Raw genomic sequence first — 27430 nt, forward strand, 5'->3', positions numbered from 1 at the left:
ATTCTTCCTTTGGCGGTCTTGCCTATTTAGGATTGTAAGACCTTCAGGACAGACACCGTGTCTCTTACTAAAGTGGCTGTACAGCACCTTGCATAACGGAGTCCTGATTGCAGTTAGAGCCTTTAGGTGCTACCAGAATTCAAATAATAAAAAGAACTGATTGCTACTTGGAGCATGGAACTGGGCTGTGATTGCACATCTGGAGCAGCGTTATTTCTGCACAGAGCATTCTCTGCACAGAGCCCAGTCATCTTAGTAGATGCAAGGGAGGGTTGAGTACAATCTAAGGTCTCTGCTAAAGAACAAGCAAGAGCAAATCAATGGTCACGAGGCCCCTTTGCATTTGATCACTGGAAAACATGACAAGACTCAATCCAGAACTCTGGTGGGGGAGGCTATTCTCTGTCCTCACAGAGAAACAAGTGTTTATCGGATTTTATGCAAATAATTTGGCGGAGAATACTCTGCCTAAGCTCATACACAGCTCCATGGGTTCGGCTGTGCACATCACTGTTCTGATACTAGCCAAGGTGAGGATGAGAAGACAGATCTCTGGCCACTTGTCTGTATAGGGTGCAGTCTGCCCTATCAGCAATTGGCTGAATATCATCCACACCCACCAAAAAAATCCACAGGAGAGAGTCAGGAGAGAGAAATTTGTAAGTTTCCCCCTCTCACAGCATCCCCCAGATCATTCCATTGGGTGTCAAGCCCCCCCCCCACCCCCCTCACCAAATTAGTGAGTGGTTCATGTCACAGCTCCAGGCAACTGTACTTGTATTCTCCGTCTGTGGCCTGCCCAGGACACCGTAGGCTCCCAGCTCCTCATTCATCACTACTCTTGGGTAGAGACCCCAGTTTCCAGGCTGCCCAGCTCCCTGCCTACACTGATATTTGGGGCAAGCTATCCTGCCTAAACCAGTGTCTGCACTTCGCTTTCCCTCCAGACTCTATGAACAGTATAATGGCCCACAGTTATAAGTTACTGCACAGCCCTTTCTAACAAGCAAGCACACTTATTCTTAAAATGAAAGCATTAGAGAGAAAAATCTATTAAAAACTATAAAAAAAAAATCCTACATGCATGCTAAAAAGCTTATCGGAGATCACCCTAACTTCAACCTTGGTCTCTGGTAGGTGTGAGATCTTCCAAACTCACAACAGGGTTCTCTCTGTGGTTACAAGTTCATAACTGTTTCAGATTAAGAAACAGAACCCTGGCTGGGCAGATCAGCCTATTTCTTTATACAGAAATCACCCTTAAAGTGCCAGATAAGAATGGACTTTCGGAACAAAAAAAGTGTGGTTTGCCTGGGGAATGGCTAAGGGAAGGTGAATGCAAATACCCCTCCTGCAGTTATGCAAAACCCCATCTTTTTGTAGCTTAATAATAGGTCTCCAAAGGATATTGCAGGAAATTGCCATATCTGTTACAGTGCAGCCCACAGAACTGTCCATGCCCTTTCCCCAGTTTCAGGGGGTAGCCGTGTTAGTCTGTATCCACAAAAACAAGGAATCTGGTGGCACCTTAAAGGCTAATAGATTTATTTGGGCATAAGCTTTCATGGGTAAAAAAAACCACTTCCTGCATCTGAAGAAGTGGGTTTTTTACCCACGAAAGCTTATGCCCAAATAAATCTGTTAGTCTTTAAGGTGTCACCGGACTCCTTGTTGTTTTTCCCCAGTTTGTCACCTATACCTCTTTCTTCTGAGTGGCTCTCCAACCCTACAGATGGCAGGAGAGATTTCAGAGCAGAGGGCCCCCCCCCCCCCCCGTCTGCACAGGCCATCTGAGGGACGATCCTGCAGTGCAGCAGAAATCGTTAATTTTAGCAATAAACTATCACAGTGGACCACCTTTGCCGTAGGTGCTGCAGGCGCATTGACAGCAAAATGTGTGCTTCGAGTCACCATTTGTTATTGGCACAACACTTCTCCACTGCTCAGAATCAGAGTATTCCTAAGTGCCTGTCAGCCAGGAGTCCCCAAAGACAGACCCAGCCCGAACAGAAAGCTGTATTTTACAGATTTAGAATTTAAACAGAGAAAAAAGCTGCTGTGGCAGAGAATCCATCCCTGCCTCTCTTCCCTCCCCCCTTCCATTCCTGGGGTCTGTACTCAGCAAACATACAACAGCCTTCAAAAGAATCTGTCTGCAAACAATGCAGCTGTTTGCTCTAGGACAGGGAAAGACCTTTCCTCTAGAAAATAAATCACTATTTAGACAGGGAACGTAGCAAACTAATCAAATCCCAGGGGATCCGGATGTTTCAGAATATTGCTAATGGGCTACAGAGCCTTTAACCTATAGATCACCAGCCCTGGTCAGCAGTGACTGACAGCTGTTACCAGCTGATGAGAGTTCAGTGGCCCATGTTAAATAACTTCAGTGGCCTCAGACCAGTTAGTGGGCAAGAATCCACACCACAAAAGCAACTACTGCAGCTGGCAGTTCTGCAGAGGCCAAGGACTGAGGGGCCATGGAGACGGATATGGACCCACCAGGGCAAGTTTGAAGCATGCTCAGGGCCGGTGCAAGGAAGTTTCGCGCCCTAAGCGAAACTGCCACCTTGCGCCCCCTCCCGCCAGTCCTGCGGCAGCTCCCTGGCCCCCCTCCGCCCTGAGGCGCCCCCTCGCCCCTGTGGCAGCTCCCCACCCCCACCCGGCCCAGGGAACTGTGCGGCAGCTCCCCACCCCAGCTCACCTCTGCTCCGCCTCCTCCCCGAGCACACCGCCCCCGCTCTAATTCTCCTCCCCTCCCAGGCTTGCGGCGCCAAACAGCTGATTGGCGCTGCAAGCCTGGGAGGCGGGAGAAGTGGAACAGCGACTGCATGCTCGGGGAGGGGGTGTAGGAACACGTAAAAAAAAAAAATTGGGGGCACTGCTTTTTGGCACCCCCAAATCTTGGCACCCTCGGCAACTGCCTAGTTTGCCTAAATGGTAGCACCGGCCCTGAGCATGCTGGCCGGACAGCATGGGTTTGCACTGTCACTGCTTGTGCTGTCCCTGAAGAGACTGAGCCGCCTGAGTTATCTATTTAGCCTCTTGCATGAGCAGTGAGGATCAAATGCAGAGCCTATTGAAATCAATGGTTGACTTCGTGGACTTTGGATCCGGTTCTAAAACGAATCTTATCAAATCAAACCAGAGTAGCCATAAAAACAATTCAAGAGCTGGAGAAAACGCCTTGCAGCAAGACACGTAGAGAGCTCAGCCTGTTTAGCTTATTAAGAAGAAGATTGAGAAGTGACTTGACTACAGTGTACAAGTCCCTTCTCCTGGGGAGAAGATACTGAGGGCTAAGGGAACAGGAGTACTTGTGGCACCTTAGAGACTAACGAATTTATTTGAGCATAAGCTTTCGTGGGCTACAGCCCACTTCATCGGATGCATAGAATGGAAAACACAGAAAGAAGATATTTATACATACAGAGAACATGAAAGGGTGGGAGTAGCCAGACCAACTGTAAGAGGGCAATCAATTGAGATGAGCTATCATCAGCAGGAGAGAGAAATGCTAAGGGGCTCTTTAATCTAGCAGGCAAAGGCACAAGAATCAATGGCTGAAAGCTGAAGCCAGATAAAAATGTGTGCCTTATTTCCAATTTGAGTTTAACAGTGATAGTGATTAACCACTAGAACAAGCTACTAAGGGAAACAGTCGAGTCTCCATCTCTGATGCCTTTCTGGAAGTTACGCTTTAGCCAAAGACAAGTTACTGGGTTCAACATAAGGTAATTGGGTGAAATTTAATGGCCTGTCAGATACCGACTAACTGAACTAAAGGTCCCTTTTGGCCTTAAACTCTGACTCAATGCATGAAATGTCTTTTATTTACTTTCTTTTAAGAAATTCCAGGCTGCATTTGATAAATAATCACAACAAATCCTGCATCTTGGCAGGGGGTTAGACTAGATGACCCTTGTGGTCCCTTCTATCCCTATGGTTCTAGGATTAGCGTTGCAAAGCCCTTACTTGTATTATTGTAGTAATGCTAGAGCTCCCCGCTGAGATCAGTGCCCCACCGTGCCAGGTGCTGTACACACAAATAACAAGAGACCATCCCTGCCATGAAGAGTTACCATTCCGAATAAACAAGTCAAAGGAAGTGCTCTTATCCCTATTTTGCAGATGGAGAACTGAGGCACAGAGATTAAGGCCTTAAACCTCAAAAGTGTTTAGGTGTCTAACTCCCATTGGAGTCCATAGGAGTTAGGTGCCTAAATACCTCTGGGGATCTGGGCCTAAGTGACTTTCCCAAGGTCACATAAGGCGCCTGCCACAGACCTGGGAATTCTATGAAGCTCTCCTAAATCAGTGTCTTCAACCTTCACCATCTGCCTGAAAGCTCTTCAAATCAGATGTCAAATTCCAGCTTCTCCCAGCACAATGGGATACAGCGGCTACAACAAAGAGCTCTTTCTACATAGTTACACATGCGATCACTGCCTTTAACAGGACATGACTGAGGGTAGCTGCCAAGCAGTTACCATATCGAGGTGCAGAAATCTGGAGAAAAGCTTATTAAAACTCTAATAGTTACAGGAAACTCCTCAACTTTAATTGGACCAATGGACTTAAGGCGGACAGCATTAGACTTAGTTCTGCTCAAGTCAAGAGAGAAAGGACCGCTAACAGCATGTGTACACAAGGTAAGCTTTCATTTGTACTGGTGCTAAAGCAGTAATGGATTCCATACCAAAGGTGTTTGTGAAATTCTTTGGGACAACAAAGAGAGATACTGCCACTCAGAGCTCTATTATGTGCTCAACACCACAAAGACTTGGAAACTCTTGAACAACTTTCCAAAGTGTGCAGCTTTCAATTGGACTGAGCACTGGGTTTCTCCAAAACCCTTCTCTAGAAGTGCCACAGAATTGTCAATTTCCACGTGGAGGGCCACTGGAGATAGGGAGTCAGGACCCCGGTTTGACAAGTCAGTCAAACAATGGGACTTTGATGGCAATAAAAAAAAATACTTTGTGCTTTTAGAACATCTTTCCTCTAATGAAGCCGAGTCAAGTTACAGAGAGTTGTTAAAGCATCACTAGCCTTATTTTACAAACTGGGAAACTGAGACACAGAAGTTAAGTGACTTACCCAGGATCACCCAGTAAACTGGAGGCAGAGCTGGGAATACAATCAACAGATCCCAATTCTCAGTCTCCTGGCCTAAGTGCTAGAAAGCACTGTAGCAGCATAACAGTATCAGCTGTAGATAAGAGCTTTGAACCTACAACCCTCTAGCTGCAGCACAGGACTGCTATCAACTGAACAGACAGTCACTGGAAACAGCTTTCAGAATTCCCAAACACTAGCTTCTATATCACTTAGGTTTTCCAAATAGGCAAACCCATCCCCCCCCCCCCCCTTTCCTATACAGCCTTAAAACTTCATTCTGCAAGAGCTTCCCTCCAGCTTAAATCACTGGTTTGTATTTGCAGCTCTCCTTTTTGCAGCACAACCAGGGAACTGCTGACTCAGCAGGCAATAGGGAAGAGATTATTCACACAATAATTACTCTTGGTTGATAGTTATGGGCAAGATTCTCAGCTAGTTTACATCATTTCATGCCAGCTAACAATCTGAGCCAATGTGTGTTAATCAACAGATTAAAGTCTTGTTCTCTAATGCTTAAAAATAAAAACAAATTCACATTTTAACCAAGACTAAAGTGATTTGCCTGCTGTCTTAATAGTATGCACTTTTATTGCTGTGAAAGTCAAACAATGAAAGCAGCTTGAAATTGGCTGTAGGCTACTAAAAAAGGAAAGAAAGCTTTGCACTAACCTGCAGTGTGTATGGTAACTTTCTTGTATTCCTACCTCTCACCAGACTGGAAGTTTACAACGTGAAGCACAATGACAAAATTACAGGAAGTTGCTTAAATCATCTCAGTTCACATAGTGATTCACAGTCTCTCTGATCTAAACAAAACTCCTTGGCTTGATGCCCAAATCACTTTAAATAGGATCCCTTGGGATACATATGCCCGGTGAAAGTGGGGGGGGGAGAGGGGGAATGTAGAGGGGGGCAGGGCCTCAGGGAAGGGGCAGGGCTAGGGTGTTCAGTTTTGTGCAATTAGAAAGTTGGCAGCCCTAACCACTGGGTTACTAGTACCTCCAGGTCTTCTTTTGAGGATGCCCTTATTGCTATATAGCAGTTTCTCACCTTTTCCTTTTGGGATCTTCCTGCTGACATAGCATATCAGTATGATCAATATCAGTGGATTGAGGGCCAACCCCTGGTGCCATCTGACTTCTCCTTCAAAGGGACTTTTAGTTCCAAAACATGTTTGGCACACTCTTTTAGGTAATCTATATAGAGCATTCAGTTGACGTTATTAAATCCTCAGACACTCCATATTTCCTCAGCACGGGTGTGAGCAGTCTCCTGTCCACTGGATCATATGCCTTTTCTCAGTCTGTAGAATCCCAGATGCAGTCCTGGTGGTACTTAGCCGCTTCTCTCTCTCGTGCCAAATTACAAACATGGCATCTGTGGTTCCTCATCTTTTCCTAAAACCCAATTGTTCTTGTTCAAGGTGGGGTTCCACCATTCTCCTAGTTCTGACGTCCAAGGTGCATTCAGTAGCTTCACCCCATGTGCCAATACCTCTATCCCTGAATAGTTTCCACAGTCATTGATGTTTACCTTCTTATATACAGGCATCAGGATAGACTTGCACCAATCTCTGGGAATGTTCTTGTCTTGCCATATGGCTTTAACCACTCTGTTCATCCATTTTATGCCTCTCTTGCCCAAGGCTTTCACCAGATCCAGCACCACATCTCTCTGCCTTACTAGTCGTCATTATCTGGACTGCATGTCTCACCTATTCCTCCATTATGTCAGGCTCAGGCACCATATTAGGATCACATGTTGGCAACTCTGCCTCATTTAAAAGACTATCAAAGGATTGTTTCCACCTTTCCTTCACTTGTAAACACTTGTAAAGGATGAACAATACCATCCTCCATCCATTTGCCTCTCATTTTTGCAGTGACAGATCTTTTTGCAAGTCAGATGTGGGTAGTTTACATGCTCAGCATACAGGAAATATAGGGCATTCTCTTGGGCCTTCTTCACTGCCTGTTGGCAGCTCACTTTGCTTCTTTGTATTTGCTTTTACTAGAAACCAACAGGTTCATTCCTTTCTCTTTACGTGCCATTTTCTTGTTTCAGTTGCTATCTGCGCTTCATCAGTCCACCACTGCTCCTCTCTCTCCCTTGGTTTTCTCCATCTGTATCATCCACAAGCTTCTTTGATGCCACAATTCATGTTCTTTGGAGGTAGTTCCACTCTTCAGCCAATGCCAAATCTATTTCCGGACACTTATCCTGTACTGCTTGCGAACACTTCTCTGCGCACTTCCCCTTAATGTCTGTACTTTAATCCTGTTTCTTTTGACCTTAGTTCCCGCCTCATCCAATACTCTGCTGCAGTCTTTGCCACAAGAGGTTTGTGCTGCAGCACTGCCATCTTGCCAGGTGTCACTTTGCAGTCCATAACTTAACTGAGATTTCCTCAACATTGTATTAATCTGGCTTTTGTTTCCACCACTGTCATATGTGATCAAATGGCTCACTGTCTTTTGGAACCATGTATTGGCTGTCATCCATTAATTAGCAATATCTAGTAACTTTCTTTCTCTCATTCATAGAGTTTAGGATGAAATCTCCTAAGCACAGTTCATACCCCTTGTGGTTTTTGCCCACGTGCGTATTTGTTGCATCACAGAACACCAACAGCAGCTCCTTTGGCATTGCTGTGTCTGCAGGTCTTGGAGAAACTCCCTTTCTCTACCACATTCTTGCTGAGGTGCATACTTGTATCACAAACAGAGGGTGCTCTTTAACTTGGATTCATATAGTCTGTCACTCAAAAAACTTCAACCATCCTTTTCCTCAGCTCTCCTCTGATTACCAGCCAGATTCCGTTATCACCCCTTTTGTCATTTACATAGACAAAGTTATAATCGAAGCCCAACGCTTTCACTGTGTCCCCCATCCATCACATTTCCTGTAGGCACAGAACATCACTCTCTCTCTACCATCATATCAGCTACTTCCATGCCTTTTACCAAACTGGATACATTCAGCCTTGCTGCTTTTATGATGTGGGATTTCTTTGGCTGCACAGGTCACTGCTTTTCATCAGACTCTTCTCTCGGACCACTGGTCTCGCCAACTCTCTGACAGCTCAGACACTGGCCGCTAGAAATCCTATTGGCCTGGGGCTGCCAGGTGATCTTCTGGCACAGGGCTGAGATGCCCTCTCGCCATTAGCAGTAGTCCCTGGTGGAGAAGCATACAGGCCAGTCTCACCCCTCCTCATTAACAATATCTACCACTGCCCTGGGTAACTCACCAAAAAGAGGAGACTGCTTGCACTGACTTAGTCACCTCACCCCACAAAGAACTATCGAGTTTTGGTTGATGTCCCTGACATACACCACAGTGAGAGGGCCTTTCCCCCTGCTGAGTTAGGTACATGCCCATTCTTCCTACTTTGTTGCCACAGACCCGGTGGATCGCCTACAGGAGGCACCAGTGTCGCTGCTGCCCAGCACCAAGCATCATTTACTCCACAGGGGGGTTGAGATCAGAGTTTTCCTTCCAGTAAGTAGGCTGCCCTCCTGGGCAGAAGATCCCCACCTGCCCTGAGCGGTCTGGTTATTTTGGGGGTTGGATGGCCAGGTTGCCTAGTGACTGGAGCACTTCATTTCCGGCCCTCTGTTTGGTAAATGTGCCCCAGCCTTTAAGGGGGGGGGATTGTAGGGGGACCCAGACCCTCCCTCTCCACTAGGTCCCAGCCTGTGGACATCAACTCCTGAGTAAGGATGCTCCCAGCATTGAGTCTACCTTCACTGCCCTGGGCTACTTCCTACCGCCATCCTTTAAGTTTGCGGCATGGCCCCTATAGTCCAAGTTCCTGTGGTGATTTGTCGCTAGTAATGCCCCCTCATGGACCTTGGGTGGCATCCTGTTGTGGTCCCAGGTTCCTCCCGGTGGGGCAGATGTAAGTTTGGCGAGGTTGGAACCCCACAAGCTCTCTGGTTTTCTGTCACCCAGGTTTCTCTTAGGCAGGGAGCTCCCAGGCCTCTCTCTCGGTCTCCTTTGGCCAGAGGATGGTGCTTGGTTCCTGGTGGCTGCCTTGACTGGTAGGTTAGTGATCCTTCCCCACAAAACATACATTGATTAAATAAAATACATATATAAACAAACAAAAAGCCATTGTCCTGAAGAGTTTACAATGTAGAATTCAGACAAGACATAGTCGAGTGAAGGAGAGAACAAAGAAAAGGTGGAGAAGGAGGACAGAGTTACATAAATAAGATCATAGGGTTCCACAGTTGGTTGATTAACAATTCTTGATGATTAATCTTTTAAATTTAATCAAATTGTTTCTTGTAAACGTAATCTGTGCTAACACAGGGAACTCGGACTCCCTCTAGTGGCTGGACTGTTCAGAGGTTTTAGCTCAGGCAGTAGAGCCTTATGGCTTTAGAGCCACAAGATTGGTGTTCACGTCCCACCGATGACAAAACCAGGGGCACTGTTGTATTGGCTTGTGGCAGAAATGAACAGGATTTGAATGCAGCAAGGATGGTAGTTGGTGCATAGGTCTTTAGACAAGATCTTGTACACGTAAGAGATTAGTGCTGACCAAGACACAAATGTTCATGGGAGAAGGAGATAGAAAGAGAAAGGAGAGTGTTAGTGGCATGGGGAAAGCATGAGAAGATGAGGTCAGAGATAGAGGCGTGCTAGAGTTATATGGGGAATGTACAAGGAGACTAGGTCAGACTTGTAGATAGGAACTGCAAGACACTGTTGCCCATCTAGCTCTGAGAAGCGGAGCTAGGTTCTGTTTTGTCTCATGCATCAAGAAAATGGTCAGGCCAATTCTCCTACTAGAGTCTTCATTAGAGACAGGAAGGAAGCAGCTTGACATTTCAGATCCCAGATTAAACTTGCAGTGGTGGCAGTTAGGGAAAAAAAAAAATCCATCTTTTGATTTACAAATTGAGCAAATCTGAGCTGGAAATCGCCGAGGCAGAATCAATAGGGGACCCCAGAATATCATTTTTATAGTTATTATTGTTTATAGCTGCACTTTAATGGCATACTTAACGTAACGTCATTTAAAGGATTCCATCTGAAAAGCATAGGAAAGATCACTGCATAACAAACAATTGGAGGAGAGGTAAAAAAAGCAGAGCACGTAGGACATGCGTACAGTGCAACATTCTGGGCCTGATTCGGCACTATTCTGCACCGTGTGCAGTGTTTACATGGGTGCGATGGGAGTGCAAAGTGCTACCAAATCAGATTGATAGAATTTTACACCCACTTTGCCCCAGCGTGAATGACTGCACACAGCACATGCAATGGAGAACCAGGCCTTCTTTCTATATCCTAATGAATTCAGCAAGCTACCTTCTGCTCCCAGCATGTAGTGCAGCAAGCAAATTCCTAATTCTGCAATGCAATAATGCCCGTTACCTCATGTACTGAAGAGAAGCACTCCTACTGGCTTAGGACCTGATCCTACACTCATTATGTGATAGCAGCAAACCAGCCCAGCTTTTATCAACATATAGGTACATCTATAAGATATCCATAGATATATTCTCCAAGACCACATTTGCCTCCTCTGGTGAAAACAAGTGCAGCTGCAATAGGATCGAAGGAGTTGCACTTGCATACATCATTGAACTTAAAATATTACACCCCAAATGAAATTCATTAACTTATCATGCACTTTCCTAAAGCCACTAGAAAGACTATAACTGGCTGAGATACTGAAGCTCTCTTATTACAAACGAAAGTCCCTGGCTGTCCTAAACTCAAAGGCCAAAATCTAGTTCATTCTCTGTGCCAGATAAAACACAAGAAAAGCAAGGTTCCAATCTGTCCAAAAGACAAAAGCAAATAAGATAGTCAATCGCAGCCAGTGTCCAAAGATCCAGAGTCCATATTAGCTGAAAATCTCTCTTTTTACTGTCAATGAATGTGCTAGCCTCTGTAGCAGGATCTGAAAATAGTAGTGCACATCCTACTGAGACCGGAATTGCAAAGCTTGGACTCGGCTCAGCACTGATCTCCGAGTAACTCTATTCTAAAAGAGCCAATGTATCGTCCACAAAAATCTTTACTGCACAATCCTGATAAAAACCGACCTCTGTAACTGCACATCACACTGCAGTATTCGGTGCAGGCTTCACCCACTGAAGTTCAAACATCAGTCACTTTTGTCTTGGGCTTTGCCCTCTGGGACCAATATGCCATAAACTAGCATATGTCAACTGCGGTAACTAGCAGAAACACCACATCGTTTTTGGGGGACGAGGGAATTCTTTAGTGGTGTTTTTGGGATTCACTGGCACTATTAATAATTTGTCAGTTACATTTATGGGGATACATTCTGCTCTTAAGCACATCCACACAATTCCATTTAGGTCAGTCCACTAGCACGGGTGTCACCATTGATAAGAATCACTGAACTCATCAACAGTGAGAAATGGCTCCAGAGCAATGGAAAGATGGCATCATGGTTACAATAGCAAAGCCTGGTGACCTAAGTGATTGTAACAACTGGAAGGTGCTACACTCCTTTCTCCTTGCAGTATCCTCTTAAGCAGAATAGGGGAAGTGGTGGAGACAAAACTAGAGGGAAGAGCAGGCTAGATTTTGACCCGGAAGATCACGTATCAACCAGATTTCCCTCCCAAGAATGATCTTTGAAGAGAGCATGCAATGGCAAAAAGCCACTCATCATAAACTTCACAGATTTCAAGAAAGCATTTAACATAGCAATTCACTCTGGAACATCCTGAAGTGTAGTGGTATGCCAACAAAAACAGTTATCATCAAGGCTTTCTACCAAGGGGCAGCTTGCACAGTTGAAGTAAACTGCGGCAGGCTTGAGCAAACAGTTCAAGAGACACTGGCGTCAAACAATGTATTCTCTCACCTTTACTGTCTGGCATTGGTATTGACTTCATTATGAGAAAAAGTGTAGACAAATACAACACAGGCATCACATGGCTCAACAACAGAACAGTAGAAGATCTAGATTTTGCTGACAATATAGCGGTTTTAACTGCTCAACCAACATGAAAGTAAAGACCAGAAAGCTTTATAGCATCACAGAAAAGACAGGGCTAATAATTTGTTAAGAAAAACAAATCTAATGAAAATTCCAGCAACTCCCAACTCAAACATTACATTAGAAGGCAAAGAAATACAAGCGGTAACTGAATTCACATACTTTGGCAGTAACATGCAAGCCGATAGGGATATCCAAAAGGAAATTAAGTAATGAATTGACAAAATGGCAGCTGTGTTCACCAGCTTAAACAAGATTTGGTCAAAAAAATTCTAGAATTTAAAGATCAAAACGAGGACTCTTCAACTCAAATGTTATTTCTGCCTTAACATATAGATGTGAATGCTGGAAATCCAGCAGTCTTCAAAAGCAAATGGCTCAGGAAATTACACTGTATTAAATTGAATGAATTTATAACCAATGCCAAGATTTGTCAGAGTTCAACAACCCCTTATCTCTAAAGAATGATCTCTAAAGTGATCCAGAAAAGAAGATGGAAAAATCTGGGACACCAGTTAAGAATGAAGCCAGAACATCTGCCATGACAAGTGTGCCATTGGGCAGCTGGAGGAACATGCAAAAGGCTCCAACAGAAAGAATCCCTCCATCAAACAAGACTCAGACAGGGAAAACTTATGGGACTTAACAGAGGACCTACTAAGAGTAGCCCAGGATAGACAGGGATGGCGGAGCCTTGTTCATGCCCTAAGCTACCTCTCATGGCACAGGAAAGATTCAGATTCAGAACCGAGCAGAATTTTCTCCATTCACTTTAAAAGCCTAAACACTGGCTCAGGACAATTCGTTTTACTTACAATACATAAAATTCCTCTTACATCTAATACATGATATAACCTCATTTTTCTGATACATACTTCAATTTTTGGAGTTTGGGGTTTTACTTTCACACACAAATATATAGAGAGGTGAAAAGACCAAGTTTGATCAATTAAAAACAATGTTGCTTCACTATTGCTTTCTTTTTCACCTACATAATTCTGTGCCTATGCAGAAGGACGGTGAGGTTCAAAAGGGAGGGAAATCCAGCACAGAATACCAGTATAAAATACCAGATGGAGTTTATAAAAAGAAAGAATAAAAGAATGGGGAACAACTGGCTTCAAAAATGAAAATACACATAAAAGTCAAGCATTTCCAAGTTGTTAAGGAGGTTGTTTGTTTTCACAAAAGAAAAATAGGCTCCATCCATTTTTAAATACTGAGAGCAAGATATCCTTAGCTGGTTGAGTTCGCAATGCTCCACTGAAGTCAAAGGAGCTAACCTGGTCTGTATCTGCTGAGGATCTGGTTTATAAGTGTCTGAATACTGTAGTAAATCCAGAGCTTACCATGTGTGACTGGGACTGAGGAGAAGGGTCTAGAATGTAGCATTAGTGAATTGACATGAACCTGGGATGGAGGCTCTGGAAAGAAGAAAAAAAAGAACCAAGAGGACAGGAAATGAAGGGGGGGGGGAAGGCTTCAGGGAGAGCAAGAGGCAGTCTGAGGGAATCAGAAGACACATCAAGAAAAGAGGAGGTGGTGTCCATCCCCGTAAGCAAACAGGGATTAAAGGTAAAACCCTGACCTCATTGAAGTCAATAGAAAAAACTCCTAGACAGCAAGAATTGCCAACACAGTTTAATGGGGAAAATAATAATTAAAAAAACAATATTTAAAAGGAAGACAATTGGTCAACAGGAAAGGAAACATTTTTCTTGCAAAGAAACAGTTTTTAGGTTAAAAAGTAGTTATGTAACTACAGGACAAGGTCAGTTCTGTTTAATAAACAGTGGTCACTTTGACCTTTTAGAGCTACCTGTTTAGGGCTTGATTGTCAACCAGCTTCCACATGGCCTTCATTTGTGCACCCACAAATAGGGGGGCCAGAGCTGTTGCTCCCACAACAAATGGTAGGTAGGGATGGGAGTTTGGGCCTAACTCTGCTCCCACTGAAATCAACCAGGTGAAACTTGACTTCAGTGAGAGCAGAGCTAGGCCAATGCGGAGAGCTTTGGAAAATTCCAAGCAAGAAGTTAATTAATATTTGCATCCACAGTGAGTTCGGAGGACAACTATACAGATGCAGCTTTGTACAGGCACACACCGTACCTGCGAAAGCAGAGTTCCTTTTAGAAAACTTGGGCCTTAAACTCAGCAAGAGGACGCGGACACAAAGATCTCCCTGACCACTGTCCTCAAGGAGATACCCCCTCCAAGATATGCAGCTCCCCCAGTTCTGAGAAAGATTGTGCTCTCATGTGTGTCTGGCACAGTGTCATCTTAACTTTAGCATTTGTATTAGGACAGCCAGAAGCCTGAAACTGAGCTCCCCATTGTGCTAAGCATTGTACATATCAGCGGGGGGGATTGAACCTGGGACTTCTGGAGCTTAGTGCATGAGCTAAAAGCCAACCGGCTCGTAGCTAAGGCTGTAGAGCAGACTCAATCTCTCTGTCTCTAAGTCAGTGGTCACCAACCGGCCAATTGTGATCTCCGGTGGCGCAACATGGCTGCCACTAAGGCAGGCTCCCTGCCTACCCCGGTCCCACGCCACTCCCAGAAACGTCTAGCCACTCCCGCTGCTCCTGCCTGCAAGCACCACCCCCGCAGCTCCCATTGGCCAGGAGAGCTGTGGGGGCGGTGCACAGAGCCATGTGCTCCCCGCTCCCAGGGGCACGTTGGCCCCTTCCAATGGGAGTGGTGTGGGGCTGGGGTAGGCAAGGAGCCTGCCTTAGCCTAGCTGCGCCCGCTGCCGACAGGGAGCTGCCGGAGGTAAGTGCTGCCCAGCAGGAGGATGCACCCCAACCCCCAGCCCTGAGCCCCCTCCTGGAGCCAGCACCCCATACCCCCTCCTGTACCCCAAACCCCCTGCTGCACCCCAAACCCCCAGGCTGGTTAACCAGTATAAAATTTAGTGAGAGGTTTTTGGGGTGATATTCCACAAGTTATTTCACTTGGGACAAATAACCATCTGAGGGTAATAACTTTTGGTCACTTACAACTCTTTTCTATGGCACCGCTAACTTGGTCTCCCAATTAAAAGAGACTATCAGATTTCCTTTGAAATGCTCTCTTGATTCTGTGGTCAGAGTCCCGGGCTTTGTTTGCTTATTCCCAAAGCATATACCTTTCAGTCTAGCCCAAACTGGTACAGTCTTGGAACTACTCTTCTTTTTTTCCGGTCTAATGCCAATTGTTCCCTAATGAAGTTAACATAATGCAAAATGGTCCTTTATTGGATTAAGCTAGCATTCTTCTAAGCAGCACTCCCACAGAAAATAACTAACGGGCGTAAGAAGTCAGCTTGATTGTGGATATTTATCCCGTTTAAACTACAGGCTCTGATGTTCTTTCCTATTATAATCTTTAATCAACCTTTTAGCCTACTGCTCAGAAGAATAAAGTGCTCTGAGTGTTCTTTATCTGTCCATGAGGTTAGGCTGTTTTGTCAGAAAAGCTGCATCAACAGTTTTCTATCCTACTCGGCCTCTCTGCCACAGTCCTTGAGGCGAGATCACGTCTTCGTCCAATGACAAATGCTTAAACAAAATAAATAAAAAGGCAGAACTAGCCTTTTCCCTTTATAAAACCTACCCATAACAGAACACGGGGAAAAAAATCTATTAACATATTCCATCAATAACCGGGACATGGTGACATTAACATTCTCTTGATGTCTAGCATTTTCAGATGACTTACTGGGTGTGACAGAGAAAAATCTACTGAAGTTCAGAAGTATGGCTAAAGTCTGGAATGTATTTTTATAGTATCCCTCTCTCTTTTACAGGATCAATAATACATATCTAATGTATATTCTTAACATACTCCGCAACTACACCCACCGGATATGTCACACAAAAATAGATTAAAATAATATTTAAGTTCCATGGTCAAATTCTCAGTAAGCTAGCAGAGCTCTGCTGAAGTCGATGGAGCTCTGCCAGTTTATACCAAGAGAAAATTTGGCCCCCCGCATCACCACGGAAAGTAAGGAAATCTGGAGTTAAATTAAAAGATTAGGACTGATTCTGCTCTCACTTATACCAAGGTAAATCAAAAATAACACCATGGACGTCAATGGAGTTACACTGGAGTTTGATCACAATCATGCCCTTTGTGCCTAACTCCTCATTTGGGGGTGAAATTCCAACCCTGTGCAACACAAGTCCCCATATAAGTCCTAGGTAACAGTGTCTAGGCAGTGCAGCTCATGTGGTAAACGATGTTACCCACTGCCCAAAGCCTATAAGCAATGCAGTACTCAGACATGGTGGGATGGGTTAAAATGATAGACCTATAGGCAAAACTCCGTATTTCCATGCTTTTGTGGGACAAATTCTGCCACCATTCACACACCTGGGAACTCTCCATCAATGGCATTGCACCCCATGTGTAGCTTAGGGCAGGTCTTCACTACAGGGGGGCGGGGGGGGTCGATTTAAGATACGCAAATTCAGCTACGCGAATAGCGTAGCTGAATTCTACGTATCGGAGCCAACTTACCCCGCTGTGAGGACAGCGCTTACTCCCACCTCCACTCGTGGAGTAAGAGCGTCGATTCGGGGATCGATTGTCGCGTCCCGACGAGACGCGATAATTCGATCCGCGAGAGATCGATTTCTACCCGCCAATTCAGGCGGGTAGTGTAGACCTAGCCTTAGAGAAGACTTTCCTTGAAATCACATCTCATTTGATTAATTTATGACTGAACCCTGCACACTCATACTCCGGGTTAGATTCTACCCTGAGGTCAGTGAGGTTACTTCGGATTCACTTTGCAGTAAATGAGAACAAAACCTCAGTACAAAAACTCCATAAACCCTGCTGCAAGGAAGTCAATAGGAATGTTGCTTGAGTAAAGACTGCAGGACTGGCCCTTAGATCTGATGTTTTTTTAAAGACATTGTGAATGTCACATTTGCTTGTGTCTTTGTTCAGGGGAGCAGGCTGGAATAAGCAGGCTGAAATTTAATTATTATGGAAATATTGGAGAGTTGAAACAACTTCTAAAACATACAAGGCTGGATTGAAATTTATACTGAAGGACCTAATGTAAATGAGAAATAGGCCACAGTATTCAGCCAGTGATTGGCACCATTAATGTTTAGATTTTAATCCTATAAAACCTCTACTGTCTATGCTGTAAATAGGTATTTAGAGATTTTTCCAAAAACACCTATTTATCGGATAGATGGCACAATTAGCATCTGCGATGAAGAGGTCATTCTGTACTTTAAAATATTTGTTTGCATTATTTAATATTGAGCCATACTTGGGAACTTTATAATATGTATATTAGGCCATCACAACTTTTGCAAATGCAAAAAAGTCGAGATTCAACTGCATTTCAGGATGCTTATTTCACACTTAGAACACAAACATAATGGAGACGAGTGGATTTGAATTTTTTTTTTTTTTTTAAATAGTTTGTTGTTTTTTTTAAGGAGAATTTTAAGTCTGACTATTTGGGGGCAGCTTACTTACATTGACTCAGAGATTGTACCTCACTGCCATAATCTAACCGGACTTGCAGAACATAGGCCAGAGAATTTCACCCAGCAATTCCTGCATCTAATCTAGTAATATCGGGTCAAAACTGAGCAACTCTTTTTAAAAAAAACATACAATCTCAGTCTGAAGACTCCAAGCGATATTATTCCCTTCGTAATCTGTTCCAGTGGTTAGCTACCCATTGCAGCTATGCATTGCACTTTACTGCACGACTCAAACAGTTGAGTAGAAATTGATTTCCCATGGAGCCCCACTGAAGTTGGGATATTTGTGGAGTAAGGTGCTACTTAGTGTGACTATAGGCAGGTGCAATATAAGGCACAGATGGCACAGCATTATTTTTGCATACATTCAGGCTCCCATTGACAATGGATTGTAGTGGCTCAGAAAGTGCATGTCATGTCATTAATATAGTACACCAAGAGTCCCTGATATTATGTATTTAGCATAACAGTCTGCAAGGGCACCGCAGAAGCTCACAATGATCCATCTGTTTCCGGGATGTCTCATCATATACCTCCATTCGGATTTCTTAAAAGACGCAAAATGTGCAGTAAGAGCTAGGCACAAGGCACATGGCACGTTTGCATTTCGTTTTCCTTTTCCCTCACCATAATCCCTCTTAAACCTCACTAGGAGCTTGATTTTGGTTGTGCTGTAACAATGCTTCCTTTGCAGTTAATAAAGCACTGCATAAGGATCTTTATCACACCAGTTATTAATGAAACATCATGAAAATTAAAGCACATCTGTTTTCTACTGTGACTAGCGTTGGGTTGTACATAGGATCCACTGTTTGGGTTTTAGTATTTTAAAATATTAACGTGGCCAGATTTTCAAGAAATCTCAGTTTCCATTTAGGCCCCAATTCAACCAAGCATTTAAGCACACTGGCTTACTGGATTCACCCCACCGGAGAATCTGCCCTAAATGTTTCCCTGAGGTTAAAAAAAAAATTGTGTTTAGGTTAAAACTATATTTTGTGTCTTTATTTTTATTTATGTTTTTATCATAGAAAACAAGAATTGGGAAATGTTCATTTGCATTTTTAATGCATTATTTGTGCTAGAACTAAAAGGAATTTTTGATGAAAAATATCAGCGGTTTTCAAGTTGCAACTTAAATCTCGTTGCTTTATTTTGATACTTTAAAAAAAATATGTTTACACTCCATAAAAATCAAACATCAGTGTTTATAATAGGCTGATAATGGGTTATAGTGTACCAATTTAGAGTAATCAGCTATAATGTAGAAACAAAGGATGTAACACTCCCTTAAAGTTGCTGTCACTCAAAGAAGTACTGGGACAGATTTTGATCTTGTATGCGTCTGGAGTAATTCCACTGACTTTAATGGACTGACACTGCTGTAGCTGAGATCAGATTCTGACCCATTAGGCTTTCACATCGCGCAATGGAGGAATAAATGCAGGGAGCATGAACTATGTACCCCACAAGAACACCCAAATAAAGTGAACTACGCTGTTCAGACAAATAAAAAGCACTCCCCTAGTCCCAAGCGCTTCTTTCTATTCCGCACAAACCTCTTCCCAGGCGGGAAATGGAACAGGAAACCATGAAATTCACAAGGGAGCCTTGAGTTGATCAGCCGCTATTTTCCCATTTCCCCCCTCTCTTTCGCTGGATCCCTTCAATCTTTTTTTCTTGCAAACCACATTCCTTGGAGCTAGATTCTCTCCTGCAAGAATCATTTTCCTCCTTGAAGCGAATGCCCGGTCCCCAAGCGAGGCCGGTGTGTGCAAAAACAACTTGGCCAGGACGAGGTCTTCAATTGTTATTTTTCTAAGGAGCCGGAGCTCACACGCCCGGGGTTACTCTCGGTCAATTCGAGCTAGTCGGTCTGTTCGGGCTTCCCTCCCTGCCTGCCTCAGCAGCCCCCGCTTGAGGCTCCTTCTGAGAAAGCAGTAGGGGAAGGGGGGGAAGAGGGCACAGAGGGGCAGGGCCGCCCAGAGGATTCAGGGGGCCTGGGGCAAAGCAATTTCAGGGGCCCCTTCCATAAAAAAAAGTTGCAATTCAGGGCCCGGGGCAAATTGCCCCCCTTGCCCGCCCGGGCGGCCCTGAGGAGGGGTCCCCCCTGCCCCCGTCAGACTGGCCCTGGTTAGCGATTGCTCGAGCCGGTGAGGACAGCAGGAGAAACGCAAACCCGGGGCATTTGCTCCAGTGACGAGCAGTGGACAAATCCCGGTGAGGCGGAGAAGCGGGGAAAGGGGCAAGCCCCGTGCGGGGGGAGACTGGGGCGGCTGCCCCAGAGCGGGGCGAGGTGCGCGGAGAGAAGCGACCCTGCAAACAGAGCTGTGGAAGCGCCGCTCCCCACACAGCCCCTGGCTGGCCTTGGGCACAGGGCGGGCGGAGACCCCCGGACAGACAGACAGACACCCCCCCCCCCCGGACAGCGAGCGCCAGCTCAGCCCTACCTGGCCGCCACGGCGCTCTCCCCGTGCGCGCAGCCCGGCCCCGTGCGCGCAGCAGTGCGCTGAGCTGCGCGGCCGCCCGGACGCTGCTGCAAGACCCGGGGCTCGAACCCGCCGCTCCTTTTATAGCTGCCCCGGCAGCGCCGCGCGCGGAGGTTATTCTCGGTCAAACACGGCTCCCGGCGGCTGCTGTTTATGTCGCGCCGTCACTCACACGCAGCACGTGGCGACCCGGCCCGCCTCTTAAAAGGGCGATGCGCGCAACCGGGGTCCGGTCCGCGCAGGCTTCCGCGCAGCTGGGCACCTGGGGTTGCGAGCCACCAGCTGCTGCAGTGCAGCCCCTGGGCGGCCAGGGACGGGGTGTGTCTCGGGCTGGGCTCCTGGCACACCGGGGTGTTTCAAAGGGTCCCTCGACAGCTCCTGTCCCCTGGGGCCAGCTGGGCTCTCCTCCCTGCTCCAGGCATTGCAACCTCTGGGGTTCCCTGTGGGCACTCAACCCCCGCTCTGCCCAAGGCGCCTCCACCACTTCCCCCAAGGACCTACCCCCACCCTGCCTCCTCCTGCCCCAGCTACACGCCCGCCCTGCCTCTTCTCGCCACCTTTCGCCCCCTCCCTCTCCCCCCAGCGCCTCCTGCCTGCTGCTGAACAGCTGATCGGCGGCAGGAAGGAGGCGCTGGGGGAAGGGGAGGAGTTGATCGGCAGGGCCCACCAGTGGGTGCTGAGCACACGCTATTTTTTTTCCATGGGTGCTCCAGCCCCAGACCACCCACTGTGTCAGCGCCTATGGTCCCAGCACCACTCAGGCTTGGCCCAGCCATCAGGACGATGGGAGTCTGGGTAGGCCAAACCTGCAGGAGTGGCACTGCGAGCCCATGAGCCAGGTCACAACTCCGCTCAGACAGGTTGCAACGCCCAGAGCAGAGAGCCAAGCCCAGCCAGCCCTGCAGCACAGGAACTGCCACTATGGGGTGTATGTCAGGCAGAGCCCAACCCTCCTGGGATGCAGGACCTAACTGAAACCACCCCAGGGCCTTCCACCCCCACACTATTTACTAGACCACAACAGGCTATAAACATTTACAAATGAGTCCTGTGCCCCAAAAGGTTGAGAATCACTGTTCTAGCAAAGGGTCTAGGCCTCACTGGGTGAGTTTCTCTTGCTGGGCAGTGTTATGGTGGTCAAAATGGCCCCTTCTGCCTTAAAATCCATCTCTATTCCCTGTCCTCCGTGAACAAGGCAAGGGATAACACCCAGCAAAAGGTGCAGTTACTCTGGATACCTGTGTGTGTCTTACAGGAGTTGTGAGAAAGCTGGAGGGAGGAATGATGGGGGGGGGGGCTTTGAATATGAGCAAATGAGACACTAGTAACCACGGGATCTTCATATTAATTGGGCATATTCAGGCAACTGCCAGCTGTTTTATAAAGTCTGTAAACTTGGATGTTTTATAAAGTTGAGGATGAATGGTTATTTATACAAACATTCATGCCAGAAGTTAGTTGATGTAAGCACGGTCTGAATGAATTCTCCCCTGACAGCTAGCTGGGATGGGGAGAGACTTCAGGAGCAAACTGTATTTACATGAACACACCTACTCTGCTTAGATATCCAGCAGATAGAGCAGTGTGTTGCTCAAAGTGCTCAACTTTGGCTGGTGTTGGATTACAAATCACTTTAGTACTGAATGCAGGGGTAGTGAAATGCTGTTATTAGTGTTGTTGTCATTATTATAAGAATAAAGGGAAGCAGAACTGTGCTTAATCTGTCCCAAATGAGGTGGTCGCCCTCATCTGAAAGGACCCCATTAAGCCAGGGGCTCCAATGCCAGAGCCCTAGGAAAGGTAGGCAAGCAGGGAATGGGTTGGGTTATGCTGCCTAGTCAGAAGGTGTGGATTGTCCTTAAGTGTCTCAGTCTGGTTTAACTTGTTCTTCCCCACTATTCAAAGAAAGAGCTAAGTAGGCTTTATTAGGAGCCTCTTTGTTATTTTAAATGTTCACTCAGAGCTGAAATCACTTGTGGTGGGACCCAGTCTGCAAAGAGCTAAAAATCACAAAGACTGACCTGAAGAGGCCCCAGCAGAGAGGTAGGTAGCAGCAGAAGGTGACTGATGGGCAGCTACCACCACTGGCGGCAGGAGTGGCTGGCCAGAGCAAGTGCTCAGATGGCAGAGCAAGCCAGGTGTCTTCTTCCCCAGGTGGGAGGTGAACGCACAGAGATGTACCTCTGAACCCTGGGTCCTCACTGATCAAGGACAATCACTGTGAGTGGGTATGGTTGGGGTGAAAGTAGGCCAGTATGGGCCGGTATGGCATACCAGTAAGAAGCCCGTACCGGCCCGTACCCAGCCGACGTTAACATGCTGCCACAGCAAAGGACCTTCCTTAAAGCACTGCCGTGGCAGCACTTTAATGTCATTGCCCCTTTTGCCCCTCCCCCCCCCCAGGCCGCCGTCACCGGGGGGCAAAAGGGGCAGCTGCCCCAGGGCCGGTGATTTAAAAGGGCCCGGGGCTTCCGGCTGCTGCTACCGCGACAGCGGCCGGAGCCCCAGATGGCATGGGCCAGGCAGCGCAGATGGGCTGGCTGGGGGAGGCGGATCCCCAGCCCCGTGCCTTCCGCCTTCGGCCCCCATACAGGTAAGTGTTTAATATTACATTCACCCCTGGGTATGGTGAAGGAGAAGAGGGGGGCACAGTAAAGGAACTGTTAATTGTAGAACTCAAGAACAGGAAGCGGAAGGCTCTGCCCCACACACTCTGGGGTGGGCAGCCAGCTCACAGGTTTATGTTTATGAATCCTGCTTGTGACATTTTCCCCAATTGATGTCGGGTGACTTCTCTCCTTTCATTAAAAGTTTCTTTTCTACACTCAGACTCTGTGCTTGCGAGAGGGGAAGTATTGCCTGTCAGAGGTGCCGAGGGGTGGTGTGTAATTTTCCCAGGTTACTGGGTGGGGGCTCGAGCCGGTTCTGTGTTGTATCGATGGAAAGGAACCAGGGGCGGCTCTATGTTTTTTGCTGCCCCAAGCACGGCAGTCAGGTGGGCTTCGGCGACATGCCTGCGGGCGGTCCGCGGTCACGCGGATTCGGCGGCGTTTCTGTGGGTGGTCTGCCGGTCCCGTGGCTTCGGGGTACTTGCCGCCGAATTGCCACCGAAACTGCGGGACCGGCCGCCGGCAGACCTCCCGCAGGCATGCCGCCGAAGCCCGTCTGACTGCCGCCCTCACAGCGACTGACACGCGGCCCCCCGTGGCTTGCCGCCCCAGGCACGCACTTACTGCGCTGGTGCCTGGAGCCGCCCCTGAAAGGAACCCCTAGATACCTGGCCCTGGTTGCTGCTGGCTCCGCCTGGCAGAAGAGTTACATTATTCATCATTTGTTATGCTCCTTTCAAAAAAATCTTGGTGTTTATACCCACATTTGCATTTGTTTCGCTAAACCTGTGCAAACCCCTACATGGAAACTTCTTTTGATTTGAACGGTTTATTTTGGTGTAGCATGACCCTGTCCCTAATCAGCTTCAGCTAAACCGAAATGTGACTGTCTTCACTACAGTCAAACCTCAAGGTGGGCAATTGGGAATTAGTCACCTTGCTTTACTCAATAGAGCACGACAATGGTGCAGAGTAGCAAGTGAGTTCTGCATGGCTGCTGCCAGCCTTGCATCCAGCCTGGCATGGTATTCACACACAGAGAAATCTGAGTGTGTACCCAATGGTTTGTAATGCCCCAGTTTGCTGTGACACTCCTTTCACAGGCTGTTGTGGGACAGCTTGTCTGTTCCCTCCACAGATGCTGTGCAGAAGTGGTCTAGGCCGAGGAAATTCATGTCCTGGCAAGATCAAAGCTGGTGTGCTGTTACCTCCTTGTGCTCAAAGCTTGCTTTAAACTGAAGTAAGAGTGTCTGCATAGCCTTCTACACTGGTTTAACTATTTTTTGAATAACACCTTCAGTTAAACCAATGCAACTTTGGGTGTAGAAGAGCTCTCTGGTTAGTGGAAACAAACCAGGAGTGAAATCCTGGCCCTGTTGAAGTCAATGGGAGTTTTGCCATTGACTTCAATAGGGTCACGATTTTACCCCGTGTTACTTATTGTAGATAACAAAGCATGAATGGCAAAAGTTAGCAGTTCACCAACAACCCATAGGCTGCAAGTTGTTTGTCCAACTAATATTTATGAATAGGTCATACATTAGGAAGAAATTGGGAACAAAAAGAAAAAAGGCTAAACTCATATGTAGAATTATTTGCAGCGCATAATTTGACCAGCTGTAGTTGCAAGGGGGGAGGAATAGCTCAGTGGTTTGAGACTTGGCCTGCTGAAACCCAGGGTTGTAAGTTCAATCTTGAGGGGGCCATTTAGGGATCTGGGCCAAAAATCTGTCTGGGGATTGGTTCTGCTTTGAGCAGGGGGTTGGACTAGATGATCTCCTGAGGTCCCTTCCAACCCTGATTTTCTATGATATAGTGAACATTTCTTTCAGCTTCTTGGGAAATGTGCTTGATTACCTAGTTTACTGTACTAGGGGGTAGATCCTGAGCTGGTGTAAGTTGTTATAGCTCTATTATTACCCCAGCTGAGAATCTGCCAATAGAAGATTTTTGCTGTTCAGCTTTCTCTTTCTGCAATGCCTACTGATATATCACTATTAGAAAGAGGATCACAAAAGCCCCTGGAGCATAGGCTGTGCCTGTGTATTGTGAATTTTTCTCACACATAAAATTCTATATGGTAAAAACATTTAATGCACAAGAGATAAGAAATTCTAAATTAGGATTCCCACTGCAGATCCATTGCTCATATATAGTAAAGTCTTTTACATTATTGTACATGCTGTTCATGCTTTGCTTTAATATGAGCAACCTGGCTGGGTGGGAACAATATCTGAATTTCCTGATTTCTGTTTGTTTCAATGGTCAGCCATAAAGTTACATTAACTTTTTACTTCTTTCATTCTTTAAAGAAAAATAAGGAGACTGAAGTGAGTGATCACACCCTGAAATAGACTCTCAAGAGATTACAGTGATCATGCTTTAAAATAAAATTAGCCATGTGAGCCTCAAACATACCAAATAAATGTGCACACTCACATATGCAGTGTATAGGCCAGGGGTTGGCAACCTTTCAGAAGTGGTGTGCCGAGTCTTCATTTATTCACTCTAATTTAAAGTTTCGCATGCCGGTAATACATTTTATACATATAAATAAATAAATAAATAAAACTAAACTATTGTTGTATGTAAAGTAAATAAGGTTTTTAAAATGTTTAAAAAACTTCATTTAATTAAATAAAATTAAATTAAAATGCAGAGCCCCCCGGACCGGTGGCCAGGACCCGGGCAGTGTGAGTGCCACTGAAAATCAGCTCGCATGCTGCCTTCGGCACGCGTGCCATAGGTTGCCTACCCCTGGTACAGGCTCACACAGTGAATTCAACACAAAGGTATAAATAAGTAGAATTATGCCAAACTATGTAATCTCAAGGAATAAATTAAATCAATGGGATTGAATGGATAGTTTGATTCTTTGGTCATCCGATATCAATTCCATCACTGCAATTACAGAGTAACTCCATTCATCTCAATGCTTTGGATTTATACCAGTGAAACAGAGATCAAAATCTGGACCGAGTATTAAATCCATAGTAGATCTGAAGTTAACCCTAGTACCTTTTTCAGTACTGGGAGGTGGAACAGGTCAGAACTCACAAGATGAGTCAGTTATGAGCCATGCCACCTTCCTCTTCCAAGAACCCAATAATTCTCCCTCAGCCTATCTCCTCAATATGACCAACCACCTGCAGGCCTGGACCAGCATGGGGCAGCAGGATGCACTTGCCAGAAGCAGAAAGAAACTGACATGGAGGCAGCAGCACGAGTGAGGGGAGACAGGGCTAGGGGTGGGAGATGGTGAGGAGCTTGAGGCTGTATAGTTGCTCAGGATGCTTGTGTTGTGGTAGTTAGGGGGATGGGAAAGTGGAATCTTCTGAGGGTCGTGGAAGAGAGCTCATTTGATAGAGGGGAACAGGAGGAAAGAGATGTGGGAAAGGAGGTGGGCACTTGCTGCATGGAAAAATAAGCGTATTCATCCTTAATGCTCTAAGGAGTAAGCCATGTGGGAACTCGCCAAGCATATTCCCAAAACCTATGCAGTCGATCAATTTTACACTCAGGGCCTGATCCAAAGCCCATTTGGAATCAGTGAGAGTCTATTGACTTCAGTGGGCTTCAGATTAGGCGTTTGGTATCTTCCTATGAGACTTTCACATATTAATATTTGTTTGGCCATTTGCTCTTTCAGATCCCTCTCATTGATTTTCATTGACCTCTCTGGTTGCATTTCCCACGTAGGGGCCTGAGACGTTGCTGATGCAAGCTGTTGCTGGGTCTAGTAGATGTATTGCCCCAGTAAATTTAGGTGAGACAGGCAAGCTATACAGTCTTGCTCACACACACACACACACAATTTGTGCCACTGTCATCCATATCAAGAGATCCTCCAAGTAAGAAGATTTAAGCCACTTAACCAAAAGGCTGTGTATTACACGAGCAAAGGAAACAAAAGCTCACCATGCCTTTTGGTTGCTTGCAGTAACATATTATGGGGATACATCTGTAATTCTGAACTCTTTTTAATTCTGTGTGACCTTGTTTGGGCTCAAGTCATAGAATATCAGGGGTTAGAAGGGACCTCAGGAGGTCATCTAGTCCAACCCCCTGCTCAAAGCAGGACCAATCTCCAGACAGATTTTTACCCCATTTTCCTCCTCAAGGATTGAGCTCACAACCCTGGGTTTAGCAGGCCAATGCTCAAACCACTGAACTATCCCTTCCCCCCTAGGAAGCAAGAATGATGTGCAAACTGTTTAGTAAAACTTTTCTTCAGGAAATTGCTTCCTAACAAACTTTGATAGCTTTCTTATTACTTGACAGTGTTGCAACACAATCTTTGTGCCAAGCTTCCTCCTTCCTCGCTATTGCATTTTTTTGTACAAACTGGAAGTTAATTAGTATATCAAGCATCTGCCCTGTTTTTTTTAGCTTCTCAAACTAGATTTTTGTTATCTGACACCAATCAGAAATGCCTCCAGTGCAGTTTCCTGGACAGATCCTTCTAATTTTAAACAAAAAGAAAATTTTCCTAAGTTAAAATGTCCTCTTTAGAAAAGCAAGATTTCAGCATCCCATCCTCAGTTTACCTTTCCTCATGCAGGTATTAGAGTCATGTAAGTGCAGTTGTTATTCCACGACAGTGCAAATTGTTACATCAAGATATTTTCTGCAATCTGCTACTCTAGGGTTACCATATTTCAGCAAGCAAAAAAAGAGGACGAGAGGAGCCCCGCCCCCGTCCTGCCCTAGCCCCGCCCC

The sequence above is a fragment of the Terrapene carolina genome, unplaced genomic scaffold (genome assembly GCF_002925995.2).
Source record: "Terrapene carolina triunguis isolate 2854851 unplaced genomic scaffold, T_m_triunguis-2.0 Scaffold94, whole genome shotgun sequence".
NCBI lineage: Eukaryota > Metazoa > Chordata > Testudines > Emydidae > Terrapene > Terrapene triunguis.